Source organism: Phocoena phocoena, chromosome 17, assembly GCF_963924675.1.
Source record: "Phocoena phocoena chromosome 17, mPhoPho1.1, whole genome shotgun sequence".
Taxonomy (NCBI): domain Eukaryota; kingdom Metazoa; phylum Chordata; class Mammalia; order Artiodactyla; family Phocoenidae; genus Phocoena; species Phocoena phocoena.
The window spans coordinates 70,395,270-70,422,648 of NC_089235.1; the positions used below are offsets into that span (position 1 = coordinate 70,395,270).

A 27,379-nucleotide genomic window follows, 5' to 3' on the forward strand; every position below is an offset into this window, starting at 1 on the left:
GAAATGCCTTTCGCTTCCACTGACTTGACCCCCTGCCCTGGTCCTCCCCTCACTGTCAATTCTAAAGAAAAAGAGAACTTTCATGTCTGCACAGATCTGAGCCTCTTAGTGTTCTGAAATTTCCATCTCATTGATTATTTTAAAGGAACCTAAATCAAGTTAGTCCCCAGACGACCTCTGATTTTGGCAAGCACCTAAATCAATACATAAGGAGCCACTCAGAGTTGCCACCTCAGCAGATACCCGGACCAGACCGTCCTTGTCAAGGTAATGGAGGAGAGCAACCACTCCGTGGCAGCCTGATGCCCGCTCTCCCTTCACGCCTCACGGTAACCCTCCCAAGCTCACCTCTCTGCCTAATCCTTCAAAGTTATGGCCCTTCCCAGCGTATGAAAACAGCGTTTTCTTCTGTCTCTTCTGCTAGGCTGTGTTCTGCCACATGCCTAACACAGTGTAGGCACAAAGCAGGTATTCAGTAAACACTTGTAGATACATGTAGATGTATACAGCGTATGTGCATGTTATATATATGTATAAACATGTTTTTATCTGTAGCATACAGCTGGTATTCGAGGAAAGCTTGTTTTCATACATATGTGCATGTTTTATACAGCAACAAATATACGTATATAAGTATTTCTATACAGAGAACATAGGTGTTCAGTGAATGATATATATGTGTATGTATACGTGTGTATGCGTATGTGTGTGTGTATATATGTGTAAGTGTGTATACATACACACACACACATATATATGAATGAAGGAACAGGCAAAGAATAAGACATGGTTTAAAGGAAGAACAGGCTGAAGAAATGAAATGCAAACTCCAGGACGGCAAACATTCCGTCTCTTTGGTTCCGCATCCCTAAGCCCTAGCACAGTGCCTGTGGCACTTAGCAGGTGCTCAGTAAATACTGGTTGAAGGGATGAACGGCCAGAAAGCCCCAGATCGGCCAGGATTAGGGACTCTTGATCTCCGCATCCCTGTGCCTTTGAGTGCGAACCTGACACAGAGTAGGTGGCCCCATGTTTACGGAGCTGAACTGCAGCAGACTGGGTCTTCAAGGAATGGGATCAGGCTGGATGGTGTCTACAGCACAAAAAGGGAGGCATCCAGAGCAAGCTCACCTGTCTCACCATGTTCCCAAGGTCCCTGCTGGGGACGGGGTGCCTCACCCTGGCCTCAGTGGTACCCGTCAGTCAGGGTTGCTGATTACAGACAGCAGAAAAGGAAAAATGGAATTTGATGAGACAATAAGGGGAAGCTCCCAGAATCACCAGGCAGGCTGGACAACCAGGCTGGGATAAAGGGCCAGGGGAGATGGGCAGAGGGGAAATGTGGCCACGGCTGTGCCCACAGGACCTCTGCTTAGAATACTCCTGACTCCGAGGAACCTCTAACTCACCTGCACTACTGCTGCGCTCAACCCGGAATCTAAGCCACGTGGCCACACGGAGGCCACACGCCGCGGCCTGACCAGCTGGACGTGGCAAGAAAGCACGTCTGGTCCACCTCAGCTCCCGTACCAGGGGGCAGAGCTCTGCTCCCCTCCCAGACCTACATCCTGGGAGATCCCCCAAAGAGGGAGGTGGGTAGGATGCTGAGCACCCCAAAATATAGAAAATGCCCACAAGACACACCAACTCGCTGAACCGTGGAATTAGGTCACTGCAGATCCACGAGCCCTGTCTCACCATAACTGGCCCACAGGGTGGACCCAGGGGCTCCCAGGGCGGCAGAAGTGAGAGGCCTCTGCCTGTCTACACAGCCCCGGAGCCAAGTGTGAACAAAGGAAGTGTTTCTTCATCTCTCACCCCAGAGAGCAAGCGTCTAGCAGAATTTCAAGCATCTGCTATTGCAAAACACCTAGCGTAGTAGCAAAAGGCCATTTCCAGAGACATCCCTCTCCCTACCCCATGAAGACGCCAGGCGCCAGCTACACTCTGGATAACTTAATTGGCATTATCATTCGTTTGTTCATTCACTCTGCAAACTCTTCCAAGATCCAGATGTGCCAGGCTCCCTGCTGGGCTCTAGGGTTACAAAGATGAATCAGTTGCCATCCCTGGCTTCCAGAAGTTCAGCTGGATGAAGAAGAGGATTAAAAAAAGAGCAAGCTCTGCTATGGGGATGGCAACTGTAGTGCAGAGTTAGGGATTTGAATATGAGCTGCAGACCTTTTTTAGCAATTGCTGGGCATCACTCCATTCACACACACACACACACACACACACACACACACACACACACAATGAGCTACCTCCTGAGTCAGCCATCATGGTACCGAGAACAAGGTCTGTATGTCCAAATCCAGACCCCATTAAGAAGGGCTGCTGGCTACTGAGTTGTCTTCAAATGTCCAGCCACAGACAGTCTCCTTCCCCGAGTGGGGGGACAAAAGGCAGAGGCTGACAGCATCACCCAGCTGGCTGTGCTCTAAGGGAGACCCTAGGTCTTGGCAACAGTTGGTCCTCACGAAGGCGGGAAATAAAGTTTGTCCTAGGTGCCCCTGCTCTACCCTACACAAATCATAACACCGACACCTGCCCCTTGTTCTATACTTTCTGGTTTATAAAACGCTGTTACACGTATCTGCTCGTCCATCATTCATTCCCCAAATACCTGTTATATGTGAGGCACTCTGCTTAGAGCTAGGAATCTAAAGAGTAAGAAAACCAGCCCCTACCCTTTGGGATGTCACTTCCTCTGGGAAGCCCCCCTTGACCTCTCAGGCTGGGTTGCATGTCCCCCGTCCCAGCATGTCTCTCGCCCCAGCTCCCTGTATCGTCGCTATCTGTCTCTCCATCTAAACTCCCCAGCTTAGATGAAAAAGGGACTCATTTACCTCTGACACCACTGTCTTCCCAAGGCCTAGTACGGTGCCTGACACAGTGGGAGCTGAATGAATGCCTTGAGGAAGCACCAGTGGGAACACCTGGGAGGACAGAAGGGCCTTCAGGGAAACCGAGATCCAGGGGACAGGGCAAGTTAGGTAAGAATCTGGCATTATCATTCCACCCCCGGTTTCTAGATCAGGAAGTCTATCTCAGAGAGCTTGGGTGACCTGCCCAAGAGATTCTCGCTCATACAACTAGCTGAGCCTCTAATCCTCCTCTCTTCACACCAATTTCCATACTAACACGACACCCCAGCCAGCTTCTGGCTCACCCTCTTGCCAGGGGCCACAGAGTTCCATCTGCTTTCCTGCGATCAGCTCATTGTTGGCACTTAATATACTCTTTACCCTCGCCTGGGGCATTGTTTTAAGATACAAGGAGACTCCAATAAAGATGTTAAAAAAATAAAATAAAAGATACAAGGAGATAGGAGCCTATCATTAAAACAAAGAAATGAATTCCCAATGATGGAATGTCGAGTACTCATTTATTCATTAAACAAATATTTCCTGAACACCCTCGGTATGCTCAATTTTAGGGGCAGAGAAGCAGGAGTGAACACAGGCAAAAATCACTGCCCTCTAAGGTCTGATCACGAGATGGTGTTACAAAAAGGCGGTATCCCTTTGGTGAATGAATGAATGAATCAATCAATCAATCAAAGGTAACATCAAGTGATCTCTTGCAGGTAATGTCGATGTAACTGAAGCTGACTCAGGGCACCTGATCTGTTGGGGGGTGTGAGACCACACAATCCTTCACCCCCAGGTCACTCTACTAGCTACTGGGGATCCCCCTGCCTTAACTTGCACTTTCAACAGCTACAGTACGAAAGAGACAGAATGAACCTTTTCTGGCCATTGCTGGCTTCCTAATTAAAGTTTACTTAGGGTCTATAAACACAGACCCAAAAAAAGTGGGATGAAATGCGGGTAAGGACTAGCTAATAAAATCAGGGGAAAATGCTGGGAGTTTTCAACTATGACTGTGATTAAACAAAACTCGCGGAGAGGATGCTCTGAGGGCCAAGGCACGTGAGTGTGTGCAGGGCCTGAGTTTCCAGGGCAAAATGTAAACCATAACTTCCTGCGGAATTAATTGGTCCCCGGTGGGAGACCCATGCTAAGTTCCTCCGGACCCTGCAGCTTTCCCTGCCCCCTGCTGCCACTAGGTTGTCACACAGCTCGTCAAGACTGCATCTAAAAAGCCTGTGGACTTGCAGGTTCATTGGGGACAGCCTCTGGTAGATTAAAAGAGGCACCTAATGAAGCTCAGAAGCTGAGGCCGCCCCCTTCCAGAACATTCACTGTTATCAGGAGTTATCTCTGCCCCTAAAACTGAGCATACCATGGGTGTTCGGTAAATATCTGTTTAATGAATAAATGAGTACTCGACATTCCATCATTAGGAATCCATTTCTTTGTTTTAATGATAGGCTCCTATCTCCTTGTATCTTTTATTTTTTTTATTTTAACATCTTTATTGGAGTCTCCTTGTATCTTCCAACGACAGCTGCCCGCAAACTGCTCTTCCTCAGGCCAGGCAGGAACATGGGGTGTGGAAAAGGACCTCTCTCCTGAAATCTGGGTGCAGGTCTGGCCTGAATTTGAATGTGAATGGCAGAGATGGCCAGGAGCCCAAGGATCTCCCAAAAAGCCGACGACTTCCCAGAGATCAAAGTGGGCAAACGAGGGGTGACACCCTGGGCCAGCTGTAACGAAACCCTAATGAACAAGTTTCCACAATTAAAGTCAACAGTGGGAGAGGAACCAGTGAGGCTCAGAAAACAGTCGATGTCTTTGATTAAGCGCTGATGAAATTCCCCGTCACTGCTTTGATCTGGCTCCCCCAGGAGTTTTGTTGGCTTTGCAATGTTTTCAAAGAAAATGATCTTGAAGATACATGATTCCCCAAAAGCCACTAAACAGACACTGGCCCTTCTGCCTCCTCCCCCGCTTCGGAGCACACAGCAGTTTCCCAGATGAGTCTTCAGTGTCAGACAACGGTAACCTTGGCCCTTTTTCTGTACAAGATGAGCCTTCTCGCCAGTGTTTGCTCTCTGCTGGTCCAACTCCTTTATCGGAGTCCCGGTTTACCAACGGCTTTCTGCATTTGTTTGTTTTTGTTTTTGCCGTACGCGGGCCTCTCACTGTTGTGGCCTGTGCCGTTGTGGAGCACAGGCTCCGGACGCGCAGGCTCAGCGGCCATGGCTCACGGGCCCAGCCGCTCTGCGGCATGTGGGATCTTCCCGGACCGGGGCACGAACCCGTGTCCCCTGCATTGGCAGGCGGACTCTCAACCACTGCGCCACCAGGGAAGCCCGGCTTTCTGCATTTGAAACCAAAGCCCATCTCCTTGGGCTGGGACCAATCTCTCACAAAGCCAAGGCCCCGGTAAACACCAAAGTGCTCTTGGGAATCTGACTTTGTGTTAATACCAGAGTGAAGCCCATCCCGAGTCAACTCAACTCTACACCACCCTGGATTCTGAGCCATTCTGAGTATAAATGATCAACAGCAGGGACTTCCTTCCCTTCTGGTCTAGTGGTTAAGACTCTGTGCTTCCAATGCAGAGGGTGCTGGTTCGATTCCTGGTCAGGGAACTAAGATCCCACGTGAAGCTCAGAAGCTGAGGCCGCCGCTTTCCAGAACATTCACTGTTATCAGGAGACTCGGTCTCCTCATCTGGTCACTGCACCAGACACTGGCTAAGGTCCCTTCCAATGACAGCTGCCCGCAAACTGCTCTTCCTCAGCCCAGGCAGGAGGAAGCCGTTGGTAAACCGGGACTCTGATAAAGGAGTTGGACCAGCAGAGAGCAAACACTGGCGAGAAAGCTCTTCTTGTACAGAAAAAGGGCCGAGGTTACGGTTGTCTGACACTGAAGACTCATCTGGGAAACTGCTGTGTGCTCCGAAGAGGGGTGGGGGAGGCGGAAGGGCCAGTGTCTGCTTTCCTCCTTGCGGCGCATCCCAAAAAGAAAAAGGCGGCAGGGGGGTGGGGGGCTTTGGGAGAGCAAATGGGCTCCACCCATTTGCATATAGCTCCTTGAACGCTGGCCTGCCTGCCAGCTTTTGCACACGCTCTTCCCTTTGTCTGAAATGCTGTTCCCAGCGCTAGCCCTCAAGATTCAGTTCAAACTGTCACTTATCTATAAAGCCTGCCCTAGCCCCTTCAGGCAAAGTTCAGTTCAACATGTCCTGAATGTGTGAGCCTGGGCTGTGCTTGGCTAGATGCACAGAGAAGAGAAACTTCCCCATATCTGGCTGTTGACCCTACCAGGCTAGTGTCTCCAAATAACTTCTTGCTTGCAACTTTTTAAAAAAAAATTTACTGTGCAATATTTCAGATGTACAAAAAAATACATAAAGAATAATAAAACCGCCTCTTCTGCCCACCACCAAGCTTAAGGAACAAAATATAGTGAATACAAGCAAAGTCCCCTGGGTACCCCACCCCAAAACTGTCTGTCTCCCCAGTTCCCCAGAGGTAAGCACTGTCCTGAATTGGGTATTCTTACTGCCATGCATTTCTTTACGCTTTTACTACATATGACTGTACTCCTTAAACCATGTATATCACTGGCAAGTTTTAAATTTTGCATAACCATAACACTTTGCATATTAGTACAATGACTTGTTTTTATGTCCATCTCCTCCCACAGTCCGGGACCCTCTGTGAGCAATGATTCCTGCTAAGCTCTCTATATGGGCACCCAACCCAAACCCTGGCACATAGCTCATGCTTGATGCTTGCTTGTTGAAAATGGTAAAAGGAGGGGGAGGGGGAGAGGGGGAGGAGGAAAAGGAGAAGAAGAAAACACTGAGGACAGGGTTTTTCCCCACTGGACCCAAAAAGGGAATGGGGGGAGGGGTGCAGAAGGCCCACCCAGTGGAGCCATCCGATCGCCTCCCAATCCCTGGAGTCTGAAGGCGTACAGAACTGAAGTAAGACACAGCCCAGAGCTGGCTGAAGGGGCAGAGCAGCATTTAATATGAGGACAGAACCCACAGTACTGTACTTGGCACACAGTAGGGGCTCTGGGCCTACTATTTAATGATGGTGAACGAACCATCATTTCTGCAGATAAGAACATGGAGAGGCTGGAACAGAAAGTGTGATGGCCCAGAGAGGACCCAACCTGGGGACCCTCTGACAGACAGCAAGGGTCCTCTCTCACTGAGGACCAATGTACTCTTTTGTCCAACTCCAGCTCCCACAGCCGAAGCCATGGGCTGCATTCTGATTTTCAACAACGGTACTAAATAACACAGCCCCAGGGGGCTTCCAGGAGCTCTGGAGGAGACAAATGAGAAAATGCTTAAACGTGCGAGGGTGGGAGAGATGGGAGGACAGTTCAGGTGGCCAGAGAGCAGGCTGATTTCCAGAGTACAAGGAATACCAGCCTTCAGAATAAAGGAGGGATGAGGCCTCAGTAAATGCCCCTTTCATTCATTAGGTGTGTCTCCTGACTTCTGAATTCTCTGCCAGCCTGAAGTGCACCTGTAAGGAGGCCACCAAGTGGAGCTGAAGAAGAGCCAGGACTAAGACTGAGTCCCAACTCTGGCCCTCAGCAGCTGTGCAGCCTTAGGCAAATCACTCAACCTCTCTGGGCTTCAATTTTCTGAAAAAATGACACACTCATTCTACAAACACTCTTGGATCGAGGCCTGACCTGTAGACCTCAAAGAGTAAAAGGCCCAGTCCCAGGGCTCGGTGATGCTTAGTGGAAGAAGGCCACGGCATAAACACAAAGCACACTACGGATATAAGGTACTGTATTAGACTTTATTTTCTGTCATAGAAGCCCCTTGCTTTTTTCTCTTCCTTCCTTGTTTCTTCTTTTAAGGGTCAAGACGTGGTGTGTGGTCACCGCGAAGTAGACCAGAGAGCCAGGAGGCTCACCTTTAATTTAGCGCCAACAATGTTCAGCTGGGCTTACGCTTGGCCAAAGGCTTTTTTCTGGCACATGTATTCACAGAGGACTGTTCCTCGAGTTAGCTCTCAGTGGTTCTCCAACGGAGCGCTTGTCCCAGGCTCTGACAGAGGCGAGGGGGACAGACAGGGAAGGAAGATGGGAGGGGAGAGCAGGGCAGACCTAGAACACACGCCCCCACACAACACTGCCCAGACAGCAGCTACACCCCTCTGGGAGGACACGGGTGACTGAGCCCTCAGAGCATGGTCCTTAGGAGAGGGAGGCAGGGAGGTGACAGGCCTATCACACACCCAGCTTCCTCCTCCTGTAAGGATGCTTCATGATGGCCCCTCCACAGAGAAGCAAAGGGACGTGAAGCAACTGGCAGGGCTGGGCACCCACAGCAGAGGCAAGGCCTCGTGCCCAGCAGCGGCTCTCCCGAGCCTCCGCCCTCTCGGGAGCAGATGAAACCCACACCCTCAGGTAACAAAAACCTTGGAGTTTTCACGGGCTTCAGCCTCGCCCAAGGATGAAAGCTTTTACTAAACCCGCCTAACGCCTGATGGGTCGCCCGCTAGGACTTGCTGAGCTGACCTGCATGTCCCGGCAGAAGGCAGGTGAGGATTAAACGAGATGATGGGCCCAGGCAGAAACTTAGCCCACCGTGTGTTCTGGTCCTGACCCTGGAAACTGCGAAGATGAGGGAGGGGAGTGACTCAGCTCTGTGGCCCAGGGCTCAGCTCAGCAAGTAGCTTCAGTCATTCGGCCAGAGCAGCACAACTGCCTGATTTACCTGTCACTTGCTCTGGAAGGTGCTTGGGAGCAGAGGGCCCAGGTGCCGGGCCCAACAGAGAACAGAGGAGGAAGAGAATGGAAAAAACACGGGCTTTTCTGGGCACGCAATAAATGGCTATTTGGAAATGATGCTGAAACGTGTCCCCGTTTCCTATGTGATCACAGAAACACATACACAAAAAATATGAATCTTGGGGTTTGAAGTGAATATTTTTTTATACCTTTTTTAAAATTTATTTTTGGTTGCATTGGGTCTTCGTTGCTACACACAGGCTTTCTCTAGTTGCAGAGAGTGGGGGCTAATCTTTGTTGCAGTGCGTGGGCTTCTCATTGCGGTGGCTTCTCTTGTTGCGGAGCGCGGGCTCTAGGCGCGTAGTCTTCAGTAGTTGTGGCACGCAGGCTCAGTAGTTGTGGCTCGCAGGCTCTAGCGCACAGGCTCAGTAGTTGTAGCGCACGGGCTTAGTTGCTCCACAGCATGTGGGATCTTCCTGGACCAAGGCTCAAACCCGTGTCCCCTGCACTGGCAGGCGTATTCTTAACCACTGCGCCACCGGGGAAATCCTTGAAGTGAACATTTTAAAACACTCCCATTTCAATTTTCCACCCAAAGCAGAAAATTAATTCATACGCTTCTTCCTCAAACCCACCTTTGGCACCTAGTTCCCAGGCACCTTTTTTGTGCCTCCCTTAAAAAAATGGCTGAGGAGTTATTTGAATCAGAACTGCTCCAAAATGAAGGCAAAGATGACAGGTGAGCTACAGAACTTGAAAGAAAATGGCATTTTAAACACAACAAGACTGTCTGGAAATTTGCTATCCCCGTAACTGGCTGTAGCTCACCTCGGCGCCTTCACCTGCTTGTGGACATAAGGTTACATCTCTTCCACTCAGAACACACCAGGGCAGCTTCTCCTCCGTTGGAACCAGAGTTCACTCTGCTTGCCACTTAAAAAGACAATGCCACCCAAACAGAAAACAACCTTGCTATTGTTCACTGGTAGCTGACCCTCACCTTATCCTTCCCAGAAAATGATTTCCATATGACCTGAGGAGAGTTCCTGGGATTGTGGTGTCTCTAGACACGGTGAGTCTAGAAAAGTCACATGACCTCCTCTGACCCCCACCCCCACCCCTGGGTTACCTCATTGATTATTTTACTACTATTAAATGGCAACAATAATGTCTTCTGCCTGGGTCTAGGGTGTCTGATCCAGGGTGGCTGGTATATTCAAGAACTACCAGCTGTTCTTTTTCCAGTTGTCTTATATCCCTGTTAACAGGCCTGTTAGTACTGGAACCTCAGGAATGCCCGGGACTAAGCTTCAGGAGCTGGTCTGTTTTGTTATGCGCCGTGTGGGAAGGGATCTCCACTTTGGTTTTCTTGCTTTCCCTGCAAACAGCAGAGTTCTCAGTTTCTTAGAAGAGACAGAAAAGAGGTTTTCTTCCCATAAAAGTAACATAGCCACCACATTACAGAAAATGCGTCAAAGAGAGAAAGGAAAAGAAATTCGTCCAGATTCTTATCCGCCTTCCACAACCTCTGACACCATTTTGGAGTGTATTTCCTTCCAGTCTTTTTTCCTATATACGACTGCTTTGCTCAGTTTCGCCCAGCCTCCCTGGGCCTTCACCTTGAGTGGCTACAGCAGAACTGATTCAGGTCTTTGGTTATGGTCAGACGCTTAGGTTATTGCCAACTTATTTTGTTATTGTCAAAAAAGCTGAGTTGAAGATCTCTGTGCAACATTTTGTCCAGATTTTTTACTGTTTCCTTATGACAGCTTCCCAGAAGTGGGGTCACTGGGTCAAAGGTTACAAAGATCTTCATGGCTCTTGATATAAATTGCCATGATTGCCCAGAAGGGTTGATCAAGGACCCAGCTGGCCACCAGCAAGAAGATACAGGCGCCTTCCCAGGATGACACGGTTCACAGCAATCCTGGGGGAGGACGGGGCACCGGATGGATTTTCTCTTGAGTGAGCTCTTAGAGAACATTCCAGTCTCTGCACATCAGCAGGTGCATCTCAGGTGCTCTTCAATCCCTGCTGTTGAGTGGCAGCTCCATAATGCGTAGGAGAATAAGCTCCAAGGTGGAATCAAATACTCCCTCCTGCCCCACTTAACACGATCGGGAACAAAAGATCAGGTTCCTTTTCTTTGGGTTTTAAATGTCCAAGGTCTTGAGACAAAGATCGGGTTAGCTGGAGAGAAGCATTTTCCAATCACATTCTCAGCCATGATCATGGGGGAGGGGGTCCCTGGGGGAATGGGTGGGGGACATTCAAAAGGTCACAGCTCACCTATTCCTCATCTACTGCCGAGAGAGAGAGAGAGAGAGAGAGAGAGAGAGAGAGAGAGAGAGAGAGAGAGAGAGAGAGAGAGAGAGAGAGAGAGAGGGAGAGAAGGAGGGAGGGAGAGGGAGAGAGGGAGAGAGAGAGGGCCAGGGTGAAGTCAGAAGTATGCAAATTCATTTTTCTACACTTCCTCTGCATTTCACCACTGAAACTTTGAGAAACACCGCTTGGGGAAACAGTTCCACTGCGGGTGTCGGGGTCAGGGGGAGGAGGGCCTCAGGGAGCTGGGGTCATCTCTAAAGGCTGGAGTCCCCCATGGGCCCAGGAGGCCCTTTCAGATCAACTCCAGAATGCGGCATTCAACCACTGGCGTGAGGTTGTGATCAGAGACTGCTTTCATTCAAAAAACGGAGTCGGGCCTCACTAGGCCAGGAGAGGCTGTGTCCTTCCAGTCTACTAGGTCTCCCACACTGGAGCTGGACCCCCCAAAAGTCTCCAAAGTTAATCACACTCAAGCAGAAGAGACCCCTGAAATAACTGTACATACACGTGTAATGTATGGCATGCCACCGGGTCAGGACAACTACACGTTCTCAAGATGTCCTCAATGTATCACAACATACAATGGAACTGTATCTCACGCTCATTTAACTTAGCTATATTCAGCTATACTCAAAGGGCCAAACGCTTTTTTTTTTTTAATTTAAATAATAAAAGTGTACTTTGTCTCTTGTATTTAATTGAATTTCTTTTTTGGATATTGTACATTGTACTTTATTGTATACTGTACACTACTGTTTGTGCTATACATTTACGCACACGTGTTACTGCACGGTATCACATACACAAAATCACGTGTGCAGAAACGATCCTTCAGGGGCAAATTAGGAGACTGTCTGAATCGTTTTCACCATATGCAGTTCTGCCTGCTGAGCTGACTTCCGGACTTCACGATTGAGATGTGTCCCCTGTGTAAGGTTTCTTCTCCTTTGGTGCTTTTAGGTCTTGAGGGATGTGTCTCTCTGTCAGGAACTAGCAGAAAATCAGGTTCGGATTAGAACAGGAAACCAGACCTCCAAGGCTGGTGAGTGCTGGGGAGGCCACCATGGCGCGGCAACCCGCCTGCCACGGCCAGGCTGTCTGGTCACGAGAACTCCTCACTGGGCCACGAGCTGGCTGTGTGGCCCTTAGTAGGGCTTTCACCTCCCTGGTCTGACCATTCTTTCACTGAGTGACCTAGATGACTTTCAAGTTCCTGCGTGACTCTGGGCAACTCATATCACCTCTCTGGGCTTCCATGGGCTGTGTGAACAGGTTCCAACCTTGGATGAGAATCAGAACTTCCCAAGCGGGATTCCTAGACGAGATTACAGTGTTGAGATACTGACCTCCTCAGCACTTTGGGGGGTGGCCCCAGGGTCCGTCATCTCCAGCCGAGAGATGCTTCCTCTTTTACTGCCCATTCCCCAGCCCACACCTTATAAAGTCTGTTTCCTGAGTGGGCTGTGGCCTGAAAAAGGCTGAGAAGGATGGGACTAGGTGATCTTCAATGTCCTTTCCATCTTATACCAACTGCCCCACCCTCAGCAGTTAGAAGCAGGTGGTACACAGGTAAAAGATTACGCTACGCGGGGTTCCTCTAACTGGGTGACGGGGACCAATGCGTCAGAATCATTTGAACTCTTGTTAAAAATGTGGATTCTTGACCCTCCCACCCAGGAAGCTTAAACATACGCAAGTTATGGTCAGATAAAAGAAATACTGGGCAAGAGGAAACCCACACATAGAATATTCTGGTAAATTCACACACTGAAAATGGATGGGGGAAACACTACAAGCCCAGCGATTCATCCTGTATCTACCTTATTTTCTCAAGTCTACAGTGACCCATGCCCAAACACTGGGATTTTCCCGCCCAATTCAACCATCCACCCCAAAGCATGAACCCAGAGCACACTTCCTTCCCCCAAAACTTTGCCTTGTTGGGGGAGCATGCAGACAGAGTAATGCAGACGATGTATGTGCTACACGTCCCAACACCAAACACATCAAGAGGTGTATTAATAGCACCAGTCAGTTTCACACTGAATTTACCAAAAACCTCACCACTCAAATTAGCCCAAGTAATCTACTTACAAGAGTCATTTATAAATTTGGAACTTCCTGGGCTGACAAGTTCACAGTAGGTGGCTCTCGGCAGTGATGGTTGCCAAGGCACCTATCATAATGAGATGCCCACTTAGAAAACCACCACCGTCTTCTAGCAACATCTAGCATCGTCCAGCAGCAGCCGTGCCTGCTCCTTGGTAGACAACTCTCTTCAGAGATTTTTCGAGTTATGTCTGAAGTACACTCAGAAGAGGTAGTAAAAACAATAGGTAGGTGTTGAAGCTGGTGTAGCACTTTGCATTCCAGCTCTGCTTTCTATTAGCCTCTAAGTGTTCTCCGTTTCCTCATCTGTAAGGTGGGGATAATATAACTTGCCTCACCGAGTTACTGTGAGGTAAGAAATACCATCTGCAAAGTACACATTGTCCATGCCCGATAAGGGAAAGTTATTACTATAATAAGGTAGACGAAAGAACCCAAAAAAAACCAAAATCACAAAAACCCGCAATGCGACATTTACAGGAGGCTTGTTATTAGGGAGACCTTTGGCTGGGTCATAAATGCGACACAAAGTGTCAGATATGCTGTCTCGCTCCCCATCACCCTGCCGCCCTGTCCTCTGGTGCCCGGTGACTCTCCCTACTGCCCTATCTCCAAACGTAGCTAGAGCACTTTTCCAATTCCTGAGGGACAGGATAGGCTTGGAGGGACTGGGCTTGGGTGAGCCCAAGGAAACAAATCCAAATTCTTCCTTCTTAAGCTGCTCAGGCCCTTAGGGACTTGTGTGGGGTGTCAGGGGTCACACAGTATTTATTCCCCCCAAGGACCCATCACCGGGCCCAAAGCGTAGTAGGTACTCACTCAGCGTCTGTGGCTGAAGAGCAGGATGGACCTGCTCTCTCCACAATGAACTCAACACTTGATGGCTACGAAAGCACGTTTGGAAAGGGCTGTGAAATACCCCTCAGCTTTCGCTTGCAGCCTGCGGGATCTGAACGCCCGCACTGGCCGGTCTCCAATGCCTCCAGAGCTTGGGGCGCTACACAAAACCAGAGTTCAGGGGAGCAGAGCAGACATTTTAGGATTTCACTGGCTGAGTTTCACTTCCTGGCTGCTTTCTGTACTGTACTTCACCTCTGGTTTTGAGCAAAGCTGGGGCCAGGCCAGCACACAAACTGGCGGTAAAGGCCTCCCAGAGTCCCAGACCCTGAGGCTGAGGAGACAGGGGCCTCGAAGTACTGAGCACCTGTGAGAAGCCAGGCCCTACGCCAGGCCGACTGCGCTGGTTTCCAACTTCAGAGCCACAACAAGCTGCAAAGCAGGCACTGGGATGTCGGGGGAGGTTAGGCAAGCCGCAGAAGACTCCACCGTTAGGGAGTCATGTGTGAACCAGGAGGTCCCAGGTCCTAAGTTCCACGGTTCTTCTCCCTTTCAAAGGAGAACCCCAGGGGGGCCAACCCCAGCGTTCAGTTTTGCATAAAAGCACTGCAGCAGTTTGCAATGACCTTACAGACATACCTACCCTCCCTTCAAATCCATATCCCGCATCACTGCCAGAAGGATACAGCCCTGGCCTGAACTCAGCACTGGACAAATTCGTCCCCACCCAGTGGTGACTATGTCTTCGCGGGGAGGGGGTGTCTTTTGTTTTTGTTTTTGTTTTTTTGTGGTACACGGGCCTCTCACTGTTGTGGCCTCTCCCGTTGTGGAGCACAGGCTCCGGACGTGCAGGCTCGGCGGCCATGACTCACGGGCCCAGCGGCTCCGCGGCATGTGGGATCTTCCCGGACCGGGGCACGAACCCGTGTCCCCTGCATCGGCAGGCGGACTCTCAACCACTGCGCCACCAGGGAAGCCCGGGGGGTGTCTTTTTGGAGTGTTTCTACGAAGGGGCTAGGTTAGTAACTAGAGCACACATTACCTCATTCAGTCCTCCGGGCAATCCAGAGAGGCAGGTGTTATTAGCCCAGCTCTGGCCGAGATGGTTCTGGCTCAGCAAGGCCCTGCGATTCGCCCAAGGTTACACAGCTACTGACTGGCAGCGCCAGGACACCTCCGGCTCCGCAGTCCGACAGTATCTGCTGAGTGGGCACTGGGGTAACACTCCACAGAGCCCCCAGCCGCCGGACACAGCCGGTCCCAGGAGACTCCACGAAGCGAATGAGTCAACGACGGAGCTGTTCTTCCTCCTGCTGCCCAGGCCTCTTCCCATCCTCAGCCCCTCCGCACGGCTGCACCGCTGCCCTCCCCCGCTCACGTGAGGGTGCTGACTGGGGTAAGGGAGTGGAGGCCAGGAGCCTGGCGGGGTGCACGGCTTCAAAGCCATCACTTTTCCTGCGTCGGGCCTTCTTGTTCACTGTGGGTTTAAGGGCTCGGTCCCCTGCCAAAGGAAGGTCAGGGGCAGAGGTACCTTCTGCGCTGGGGACGTCCAGCCCCCAGCATCTCCTTGGCCTCAGAGCCTTGCACTAAGGCGGCCCCGAGGCGATCGCAGAAAGACACTCTGGAGCCGTGTGATAAGCTCGGTTTGGGAGCCAGAAGACCTGGGTTCCGGTCCTGACTTTGCCTCTTGGGCAAAATGCTTCCCCCTCTGGATCCCAGTTCCCTCATCTGTTCAATTAAGAGTACGGGACGGGGCTTCCCTGGTGGCGCAGTGGTTGAGAGTCCGCCTGCCGATGCAGGGGACACGGGTTTGTGCCCCGGTCCGGGAAGATCCCACATGCCGCGGAGCAGCTGGGCCCGTGAGCCATGGCCGCTGGGCCTGCGCGTCCGGAGCCTGTGCTCCACAACGGGAGAGGCCACAACAGTGAGAGGCTCGCGTACCGCAAAAAAAAAAAAAAAAAAAAAAAAAAATAGAGTACGGGACGCCTGAAGGCTAAAACTCTGAGCAAGAGGCCCCTGCTCAGTCCTTCCAGCCCTGATCATGGGTGAAGGCCTGGCACACTCCCCCTGCTTCCCTCCCTTCCCTCCCTCTCCCACCCCACCTGGACTGCCCAGAGCACCCGGGCCCTGTTGGGCTATGGAGCACCTCTGGGTGGGTGCAGGCAGCTCTTCTCCACTCTCCCTTCAGTCCCCACCATCTTCGTATCGTGTGATTTGGGGCATGTCTGTCTCCTCTGCTAACTAAGCCATCAGCTGCCAGGAGCCTCCGGGACTATATTCTGATCCGTGTCCTCAGTGCCAGCTGGGGTCCCAAATGAATGAGGCAGGTGGGGACCTCCAAGCTCTCCCTACTCAAAGTGTGGTCCACAACCCAGAGCATCACACGGGGAGGTGTTAGAAATGCAGGCCTTCCGCCCACCCCAGCCTGTGCCTCAGAATCTGCAAGGGAATCCCCAAGGGATCCAGGGGCACCCGCCAGTTTGGGAAGTGTTGCGAGGTGTCCCCTGGTTCTGACATGCCCTATCCCACCTCCCTCGATTTGACCACCCAGCTGCCTCCCGACTTGTGGGCCTCAGCAGGGCTCACTAAAATGTAGCCTGTCATTAAGCAAAAAACATTCACTTTAGGAACCTTCTAGAAGCCTGCCACTGACTCTCAGATTCTAGAAGCAGCATCTGAAATGTACAGCCCCCCCAGGGGGACTCCTGGCATGTGTGACCCACTGGCTCTCTGAGTCTCAAGGAAGCCCAGGCAGCTTCAAAATGTTCAGGGCTCTCCCCCTCAGTCCTGTGGCTCTGACTACCCTCGTGTTCCCCATCCATCAGCCCCCATAAATGGATGACTGCCAACAGCCAACAGCAGAGACAAACAGACCGGCAGGCCACCTGCCCCTTGCGGGCCCTGCGTCCACTACTCTTGACATTTATTCAACTTGGAAGGAAAAGGAACCCTTCCAAAACATGCTTTCGGTTTTTTTTTTTTTTTTAATAAACCCTGCGATTCCTCTAATGGCTTCAGATTATCTTAAATATTTATAAAAATCATTCTCAGCATCACTTCTTTAAACAAATCTCCTCGTCAACTTCGATTATTTATGAACATGATGTCTCCTTCCCTCGGAGCAGATGGCAGCTAGTAAGTCTCTGGAAAGGAGAGGGAAAAAAAATCAACGGGACAAAACGTAAACTCAGTGACTCCCCAGTTTACTCTCCTTGACAAGCTCTGGTACAAGGATCTCTCCATTCACAGTGGAAGCACCATACTGTGGCCAGTCAACAAGTGGTTTGGAAAAGCATGGAGACCTGAACTTGAATCTAGGATGAAGCTGTCACCCAAGGGCTTGATCCTCAGTGGGAATTGGAGCCCCGTTAACGGAGGGACAGGACAATGGGACTGGGGCCAGGACAGAAAGAGCCCAGGGGTGGCAGGAAAGTAACTGACATTTGCTGGGCACCGTCTATGTGCCATACACTGTGCTGGGAGGCTCCCCAGACCACCTCTGTGTTGACCTTCACAACAACCTTTCCAGGCAGCAAACATTATTCTTCATTTGAAAGATGAAGAAGGCCCAGAGAGAGGAAGCCACGGAGCTCGTAGTTAGCACAACCAGGATGGAAACCCAGACAGTGTGGCCCCCAGACCCACAGCCATGCTGCCTCTGAAGCCAAAAAGGATGAGAGGAAAATACAGATGCTGTTAACCTCATGCATCCTTGGCTACAAAGCTGTTATCTTCCCTTCAACCTGGTGAGGCCAATCACCCCTTTTAAGACCATCAAAGACTTAACTCCCAAAGTTCTACCCACGCAACAGAACTCTGTCTATTTGACAATCTGGGAGAATCAAGTCTTGAGTGATATCTGGAAGGAGTGGATACAAAGTTTATGAGAAGATATGAAATGAGTGCCATAGGCACATAAAGAGCTCACTTTATGAGAGAGAGGAAAAAAGACCTTTTACTCTCAGGGATGGATGCAAAACAGGATCATCGTGAGTCTTTCTTCATCAGGCCTTTATCAAGTGTCCCAGACACGGAAGGAGAAAGAGAATAAAATCAACCCTTCCCCCCACGCTTCCTCAATTGACTTCTCTCCAGAAGCTCCAATTCAAGTTAAAAAAGGGACATGGGGCTTCCCTGGTGGCGCAGTGGTTGAGAGTCCGCCTGCCGATGCAGGGGACGCGGGTTCGTGCCCCGGTCCGGGAAGATCCCACGTGCCGTGGAGCGGCTGGGCCCGTGAGCCATGAGCCGCTGGGCCTGCGCGTGCGGAGCCTGTGCTCCACAACGGGAGAGGCCACAGCAGTGAGAGGCCCGCGTACCGCAAAAAAAAAAAAAAAAAAAAAAAAATGGGACATGGCTCTGGCCTTTGAGACGCTTATGCTCTCTCTAGTTGAGGACAGAGGGATCACTACTGCTGCTGCTGTTGATAATAATAAACATTGACAATTATGGCCATTTAACGGGGGCCTGTGCTGAGAGCACCACTCACATGACCGCAATGAGCAAAACCATCCCCCCGACAGATCGTCCCATTTTACAAATGAGAACACTGAGGCTGAGAGGTGAAGGAACTTTGCGACATGCACACAGGCAGTAAGTGGGGGCAGTGAGGTGTGAATGTGGATCCTGCCCTCATGTTCAGGAGTCCTGTGAACTGGATGGAATGGGGCAGGGATGATTTTGCCCATTTATACATGAGGAAAAGAAAGTTCTAAGAAGGCCATGACCTCTCTAAGGCTTCAGGCCAGGGCATAGCTAAAGTGGACTGATTTTAAATCTGATGTTTCACTGACACAACACTATGGCCACAATGCTTGCTGGAAGATGGTTTCTCTGGAGAGAGAGAAACCGCTTTGGCGGCCAAGTTCCAGACCTCCAAAGCCACAGGACCGTGGTCTCTTCCATCAAGGAGATGATGGGCCTAAGGCCACAACCTCCTGGCACTGGTGCCCCTCAGGAGTCCCTCCCGTCATGGGCTCTGGGTGCTGAAGCAGGAACTGACAGACACTGGGATTCCACAATGGGGAACCAAGACACACTTGGGAGGAATGGCCAGAGAACAAGTGCAAAAGGTCACCTACAGGCCAGTGCGCTGACCTTGAGGTAGAGACAGACTGTGTACCTCCACAAAGAGCAAACCATCCCTCTTTTGTTCATTCTGTCAAAAAAAAAAAAAAAGCATGTACTGAGTATCCAGCATATGCCATACAGCCTGCCAGGTGCCAGGGGAAACACAAAGGCCCTTCAGAAGGGAGCACAGTGCACCGGGAAGCGGGAGAGCTCTGCAGTAGGAAGTCTAGAGGAAGGACCTTGAATCTGCTGCTTAATTGGCTGAGGGTCTTGGGCCAAGTCCTGCACTTTCTCTAAGTCGCAAGATGAGAATAAAACCTCTACTTCATGGGTAACTATGGCCACTCTATGCCTTAAAAATGAATCCGCGCATATGCGTAAACCGCAGCCGGCCACACAGAGGTGCCTGCTTCTGCCTCTTAAAATGATAGCAGCACTCAGGCTCATCTCCTGCCCTCCAGCTGTGAGAGCAAAAAACCAAAAGAAAAGCACAGCTAAGGATCCTAAGAGAAGTGCACACAGGCCTTTGAGAGCTGAGAAAGGAGAAAAGGAATGGCTGTCAGAGAAAGCAAAATCACCTGAAAATCTCCCCAGGTGACCTGCGGAAATGCAGTGAGCCTTTATACGAAGGCCATTTCCAAGTACCCCTGAAGGTGAGTCCACCCTGGGCTCCTTCAGCACACACGCTCTGCCCCTCCCCATGCCTAAAGTTTAGCAAGGATCCAGATAACGCAAATTACAACGTGCCTCCCCAGGAAGAAAAGTCAAGCCAGCTGACCACTTCTGCACGCCCCACCTAGGAGAAAACCCACCTCTCCCTAGCTTCCTCCTGTTTACAGGAACCCCAACGCCTGGGAAATCAGCCCAGCTGTCAGCCCTGGCAGCCCGCCCCGGCGGCCAGTCATCTGGCGGTGGCAATCAAAATGAGGCTTCCTTTTCATTTCCACTAAATGCAATCTTCCAAGAATAGGAGAGGCTCAAAGTCAGAGTTTAAGCTCCTTTTCATAAGAAGTCAATATTTTCACAAGCTAATCCTCCTTGGGAAGGGGGTGGATTACATATATCCCAGGTGGCAAAATGTGGCTCTCGGGGGACCGTGGAATGGATGTTACAGGGCAAGGAGGCCAAAATGTGGGACCACACCCTGCCACTCACTTCTCAAAATTCACCACCCACCTATTCATTTCACAGGTATCTATGGAGCACCTCCCATGTGCCCCAGGCCCCCCTTCTAGGCGGTGGGGATGCAGAAATTAAAGGTGACTGACAATGACACGTCCAATCACTGCGCCCTCTCCAGGCCAGGGAATACACGCTCCTCTTCTCGAGGCCCAACTCAAAGCAGCCCATTTTAGAGACAGGCGCCTAAGACTCAGAGAGGGCAAGCGATTTGCCCAAGGTCACACAGCTATTAAGTGGCAGAGCAAGGAATTAAACCTAGGTGCAAAGTCCTCGTGACACTCCCCGGCGGGGCCTCCTTCCCACTCAACCCCTCCCCCTCTGGCTCCATTTCTGCGGCAGGGGGAGGATCAAAGACCGCCGCCGGGGGCTCCAGTAAGGGAAGTCCTCGGTTCCTCTTTCCTTCCACCCCCGACACAGGACACACAAGGTTCCATACCCACAGGGTGTGTACACAACTCCAGGGAAGCCGTGCAGGCTGCAGGGGCATCCACTCGTTAACACTGAACTTACATTTTTTAAAAAATGGAAAAAAAATACGACGAAAAGATAAAGGGCAAAGAGGAAGTGCTCTTTAAACAGAGGCGGGTGGTTACCCCACGAGGAAGTCTTGAAGCCAAGGGAGATTCTGTTCACCCCCTCCAGTTCCTCAATTCTAAGAGACTGGCCTTCCAAGCCCCCAGTCGAAGTTAGCTGGGGGGTTGGGGGGTGCACGGCGCCCGGGGTCAGACCCTGCGCCCGCACCTGGCTAGCAGGAGGGGTCTGCGGGGGAGCGGCCACGCCGGGCACCCTCCCTCCGGGCGCAGCCGCGCGCTCCCCACAGCTGGGCGGACCCGGGCGGCGGCCCCTCGGCGTGCGCCCCTCGCGCCCTCCAGCCCCCTCCCCCCCGAGACGCATCCTCGGGGCGCCCCACGCGCCGGGGACTCCCACCGCTGCGGCGCCCCCTCTCCAACCGCAGGGCGCCCGGCGCGGCCCGGATCGCACTCCCACCTCTCCCTGCACCCATCGCGCGCGCGCCCCGCACCCCACGCCCTCCCCGGTAGCAGATCGGCTCCCAGGGCGCGCGCAAGCGAGCCGGGCGGCCCGGGCGGAGGCGCCGGAGAAGCCCCGGGCACGTACCTGGCGGCCCGGGCGAGCGGCGAGGGGAGCGCAGCCGCCGGCGCTGGAGCGCAGGAGCCTCGGAGCCTCGGGTGCCGCCGCCGCCGCTGCTTCCGGGTTGGCGGGTCTCACGTCACCGCCACAGGTTTGCGAGCGGCCCCCGCCGCGGCGGCCCAGCAGCAGCAGCAGCAGCAACAGCCCCGGCGACTGCCAGCCGAGAAATAACTATAAAAGGAAGAGACGCATCGAGGAGGAAGAGGAAACGCCGTTTACCTTCGAGAAGCCGCGCCGCCGGCGCTCTCACAAAAGGAGGACGCCCGCCGAAGCCGCCTCCCCCCGCGCCCAGTCCCCGCCGCATCGCGGGGCCCGGCGTCAGCGCGCGCGGCGCCCCGGGACCGCCCCGCGCCGGCCCCCACCCCACAACCCGGGGGCCGGGGCGCGGGTGACCTTGGGCAAGTCGCGGCAGGCGGGCGAGCGGCCGCCCGGGGGCGCGCTGGGGGGCTCGGCGCCCTCCCGGTGGCGTAGACGAGGGAACTCCAGCTCTGCGAGGCGCGGGGATGGCCCGAGGGCACAGCCCGTCGGGCCCTCAGCGCCCCCGACCTTCAGGCCGGCCGGGTTCCCGGCCCTGGGTCCGCTTCCCCCTCACCTGTGCGTGGGGAAGGATGCCGATCCCTGCCCCGCCCCCCTGACGGTGGAGGCGTGGAACAGCTTGTGCGTTCAAAACATCCATTCGGCCCTCGACAGATATTCGCTGAGGGCCTACCAAGTGCCAGGGCCGTCCTAGGTCCCCGAGAGGCAGCTGGGAATGCAAACAACATCCCTGCCGCGGGTGGGGAGCGGGGGTGACAGGCAATAAACAAGCATCCGATGTGTCTGGTGGTGCTAATGCTACAGAAGGAAAGATACCGCGGGGGCGGGGAGGGGGGGTTGGGAGTATCTGTGCTACCCTACGAGGCTCTCCAAGGACTTCCAGCACTGAAATTCCCAGACAAAATGCCCTTCAGTAGAACTCTCGTTTCCGGTATTGTAAGAGACCTCATCCTTCCCCTCGTCTGTAATGGCAAAGAGTGCATTTCTCTCCATGTAGCAAGACATGCCTAGGAAATTGAAATGCTTCTTTCCTCCCTCTGCCTTGCTCCCCCGGCCCTCAAAGCCATCCAGCACTGTCTTGAAATTCAGCCAAATTTCTTAGGAATATAGACAATGTTATTTAAAGTATTTCCTCTGACCTCCAGCAGGACATCAAGAATCACCTCAGAAGCTTCCATTGTCTTTCCACCCTCCACCTCTCCTGGATGTGTTGCCGGGAAAGGGGATGTGGTGACCAGTCACCAAATAATATTGAGTGCTGACTTACCTGATTATGACCTGTTTGTTTCTTTAGCGAGCCCCTTCTAAAGCCCTGTGCTAGGAGCTGGGGGAACTGAGATGGTAGAATTCCAACAAGACTTCCAAGAGGCTCCTAGCCCTGGAGGGAGATGGGGGCCCACACGAATCCGTACCTGCAGGAAAGTAGGACAGATGACAGTGTATAGAGGAGACAGGGGGAAGGGGTGTTTACCCAGCTTGGAAGGGAGGGAGCCAAAGAGAGAACAACAGGAGGAAATCAGAAAGCCCTTCCTAGAAGTTCTGGGAGGCATTAGAAGCACCTGGAAGCTTGCTTGAGCACTGGCGCTCTCACCCCTACAAAAGGGGAACAGATGCCTCCCTGGCAGTGATGGAGGGTGGCATGGGGAGGGGTGGAACAGCTGGGTCTTGAACTATGAATGTGACTAGAAGCAGAGAAAGGGTTTGGAATCAGACACAGCTGAGCTTAGTTTCTTTCTTGGCCGCCTACACAGTGGGATGAAAAATTCTGAACATTTCGGAAATACTCACCAGGTGCCAAACGCTGTCCCCATCTAATTTAATTCTCACAACAGCCCCAGGGGGCAGGTTCATCAGGCTCAGTGTTTTGCAAGATACTGGAGCTGTCCGGAGGAATTTGCGCAAGGTCAGACTAATTCGATAGTGGTGGAGCTGGGCGTGCACCCAGATTGTCTGGCTCAAAGCCCGGCACTTAGCCACGCTGAGCCTCAGCTCGCTCATCTGTGAAATGGGATTGACCATAACCACTTCATTAGGTGGTGGTGTGGGGGGCAGTTAAATGAAATAGCACATGTGTAGAACCTAGCACATTAACAGGACCCAGGAGAGAGCTATCACCATTGTAGTTATCATCACAGTAATTGTTAAAGGCATGGGGGCAGGAACTTTCTGGCCCGCGTGGGAACTGCAAACAGCTTGGCGTGATTGTAACCTAGAGTGTAAATGTGGGGAGTCAGGAAGCAGGGAAGAGTAGGTGAGGGCATGGGCAGGGGCTGCATCACTCTTCCCCTGCACTCCGCTGAATTCAGAGATGCCAGAGAGGAGAGGTCCAACTCATATGCGTGTGTCTCCACTCACTGCATACGGGGAGGCTAAGGGGATGATTCTGGCCTTTGACCTTGCCTCGTTCAATCAGGTCCTGATAGATCTGACAGACTCAAGCAAATGGAAACCTGGGGATAATGCCTGGGAAAAGCTCCGGCAATTCACCACTGCAGTGACCTGCTCTGTTTCCCTGAGGTATCAGCCCTGACAACAGCAGGTAGAAATCTATGTCTCAGCCTGTTTGGGCTCTTGTAACCAAATATCACAGACTGGGTGGCTTAAACAACAAACGTTTCCTTCTTATGGTTTTAGAGGCTGGGAAGTTCATGATGAAGGCGCTAGCAGATTTGCCGTCTAGTGAGGGCCCGCTTCCTGGTTCACAGACGGCCCTCGTCACTGTGTCCTCACATGACAGAAGAGGGGAAGGAGCTCTCTGGGGGTCTCTTTTATAAGGACACTAATCCCATTTATGAAGGCTCTGCTCTCATGACCTAATTACTTCCCAAAGGTCCCACCTCCCAATACCATCACATGAGGGATTAGGTTTCAACACAGGAATCTTGGCGGGACACAAATATGCAGTTCGTACCATCCAGCATCCTGAAAACAGAGCTGATTTTGGAGTCGGGAAGGCCGGCCTACCATTTCCAGTTGTGCAACCTGGGCATGTCATTTAACTTCTGACTCCTTTAATTTGCTTGTCTGTAAAATGGGAATAATAACATTCATTCTGTCGTTGAGAAGGCGCCATGAGATAATGAATTTTGAATGCTCTATACACTGTAACATAGCATATGCACATTTTAGTTTCAGTCTTAGAATCCTGTCCTCCCACGGCACGGGCAGTCCACCCATCTTTCAAGCAAAGTAGCTAGCTCTTTCCATCACATATGCAAAAGCCCCTCAAGACTATGTGTTTCCCTGCTGAGCATTGGCATTTTCCCCAAGAGTGAATGCTATTACGTGTACATGGTAACAGAAGGTAGAAGTCAGGAGACACAGGGACTCCGTTTTTGTCCTGCTGGTTAGTATTTTGCAATTAAGCAGATTCCATTTTCCATTGGGGTAAAAGCAAACTCAGTGACGCTCTATGTACCTGGTCACCTGGGTCCCTTCACCTCCAGCCATTCAGAACCAACAGACTTAAGGGAGGAGACAAAGCCTGAAACTTCTAGGGGCTGCCTTCCTGGAAGGGGGCTTGCCGGTGGCTCAGGCAGCCCCTTCCGGCTGGAGAATCCCACTCAGAGAGGTGGAGAGAGAGCTCACCTTTAGGCTGGGACAGGGATCCTAACCTGCCATGCAGAACCAGGGTTAGTGAGTGATGGTTTCCAGGGGCTGGGAGGAGAAGAGAATGGGGGTAACTGCTTAGGGGTTTCCTTTAAGGGTGATGAACATATTCTGAAACTAAATCAAGGTGGTAGTTGTGCAACACAGTGAATGTACTAAATACCACTGAACTGTTCACTTTAAAATGGTTAACTATATATTGTACATCAACTGTATCTCAATTAAAAAATACAATAAAAATTTAAACAGTTAACTATAGGTTATGAGAATTTTACCTGGATTAAAAAAAAAACAAAAAAAAAAGGATGGAAGGAAAATTTGGCCAGGGGTGGGGGAAGCCACAATAGAGCCGCACAAATGAACCAAAATGTCAGAATCTGGGCAACCAGGCGCCGGAACTCCTTGCGAGCAGCCAGTTTATATAAGGGATCCTTTAACAACTGAAAGTAAAAGCAATTAGCATGAAATAATGCAGCTTGGGTATTAATATTTTTATTATTATTGTACCTTAATTTGTGTTTCTGAGAAAAGAGAGTGGCATTAGTGGGAAAGTCAGGGTCAAGACAGACCCGAATCCAAATCCTGACTTTAGCTCTCATCAGCCTCAGGACCTTGGGGAAAGTATTCAGCCTCTTGTGTTTCCCTGTCACGTAAAATGGGGTGACGATGACACCGACGCCATGGGGTCATTGCGGGGGCCGAGTGTGGAGCACAGGTAGAATTTCACCTGGAAGATACTTAGTATATGGCCGTTGCTGTGGCTCTTACTATATGATATACAGTGTCTTCCGGAGCACGGGGCCACGGAGAAAAGGAACCAGAGTTCTTGGGGGAACTTTAGAAAGCACTGCCTAGACTTTAGAGCCTTGGAACTGCACAAACCAAAGCACACCTGCAAGAGGGATTTCACACGTGCCCAAGCACAGCACGTGGCAGGCGGCGGTGATGTGACTGACGCAGGCGCAGCCGGCTCCGCTCGCTCTCCGCCCCTCCCGGGAATCGATGGACACGCACGGCTTGTCACTGGTCCCTTGCAAAGTGACAATCATCACTAAACGCAAGAGAGCAAAGTGAAAACACTGCCAACTCCCTGGGATCATGTAGTGATGGTGGTGGGAGGGGAAACTAGCCCTTCACACTCTCCGAAGAGCCTAAATCCTGGAGAAAGGCTGGGAGTGATTTTAGAGCCAGTGCTGTTAAACAGTTACTTACGGGGGAATTGCTGTGTAAATGGGTCAACTTTCACTGTGCAGAAAAACTCAATTACGTGGAGGTGTGATCTTGTATCAGTGACATGTTCCATGGGAAATCAAATGGCCCTACGTGAGAAGGCACAGAAATGTCTCCCCTACGATCACACTGATATAAAACCTCTTTCTAAATGAGTCATTTCTCGGAGCATAAAACGTCTCTCTACCCTGGTCCACAAGTATAGGTGTGAGCGTGCACACACACGTGCATACACACCCGGGGCAAGAGGGTGTTTATACGAGTTATTTTTTAAATTATGAAAGTAATACATGGGACTTCCCTGGTGGCACGGTGGTTAAGAATCCGCCTGCTAATGCAGGGGACACGGGTTCGATCCCTCGTCCTGGAAGATCCCACATGCCGCAGAGCAACTAAGCCCGCGAGCCACAACTACTGAAGCCCGCACACCTAGAGCCCGTGCTCTGCAACAAGAGAAGCCACTGCCATGAGAAGCCCGTGCACCACAACAAAGCGTAGCCCCCGCTCACCACAACTAGAGAAAGCCTGTGGACGGCAACGAAGACCCAACGCAGCCAAAAATGAATAAAATTTTAAAAAAAGAAGTCATACATGTTTGCTATAGAAAAATCGAGAGAGGGCTTCCCTGGTGGCGCTAGTGGTTGAGAATCCGCCTGCCGATGCAGGGGACACGGGTTCGTGCCCCGGTCCGGGAAGATCCCACATGCCGTGGAGCGGCTGGGCCCGTGAGCCATGGCCACTGAGCCTGCGCATCCGGAGCCTCTGCTCCATAGCGGGAGAGGCCACAGCAGTCAGAGGCCCGCGTACCGCAAAAAAAAAAAGAAAAGAACAAGCAAAACTCATCCATAATGTCCTGTCCAGGGTCAGCCATTCTTTCTTAACATTTTGATGTATTGTCTCTCAGTCTTGTTAAAATTCATTTTAAAAGTTGCAATCACACTGCAAGCGCATGTTTAATTCGCTTCTTTATTCACTTCTGCTGAGGTAGCTCATCCCACACAGGTTTAAACAATAAACTGGGAGGCCACTGCTGGCCTGAAACCCACACAGAAGGGAAGGAGCGTGTGAGAGAGCAAAGCACTCCTTCAGTGCCATTTCCTCCAGGACAGACGCCATGTCTTGTTCAGCACTGAGGTCCCAGCCCTTAGAATGGTACCCGAAACATTATGACTGCTAAATAAAGGTGCGCTGAATAAAGAATGGATGGGCGA

The 27,379-nt window shown here is 51.6% G+C and overlaps 1 protein-coding gene across 1 annotated transcript in view; it reads right to left on the reverse strand.

Moving 5' to 3' along the window:
• The window catches only part of CYRIB (CYFIP related Rac1 interactor B), a 153,912-nt gene extending 132,375 nt beyond the window's left edge, over positions 1 to 21,537 (reverse strand). The window contains exon 1 of the mRNA XM_065895008.1: positions 21,261 to 21,537. The gene's annotated coding sequence lies outside the window, so the exon portion shown is untranslated. The remainder of the gene's footprint in view (positions 1 to 21,260) is intronic.
• Between the last annotated feature and the right edge of the window lie 5,842 nt (positions 21,538 to 27,379).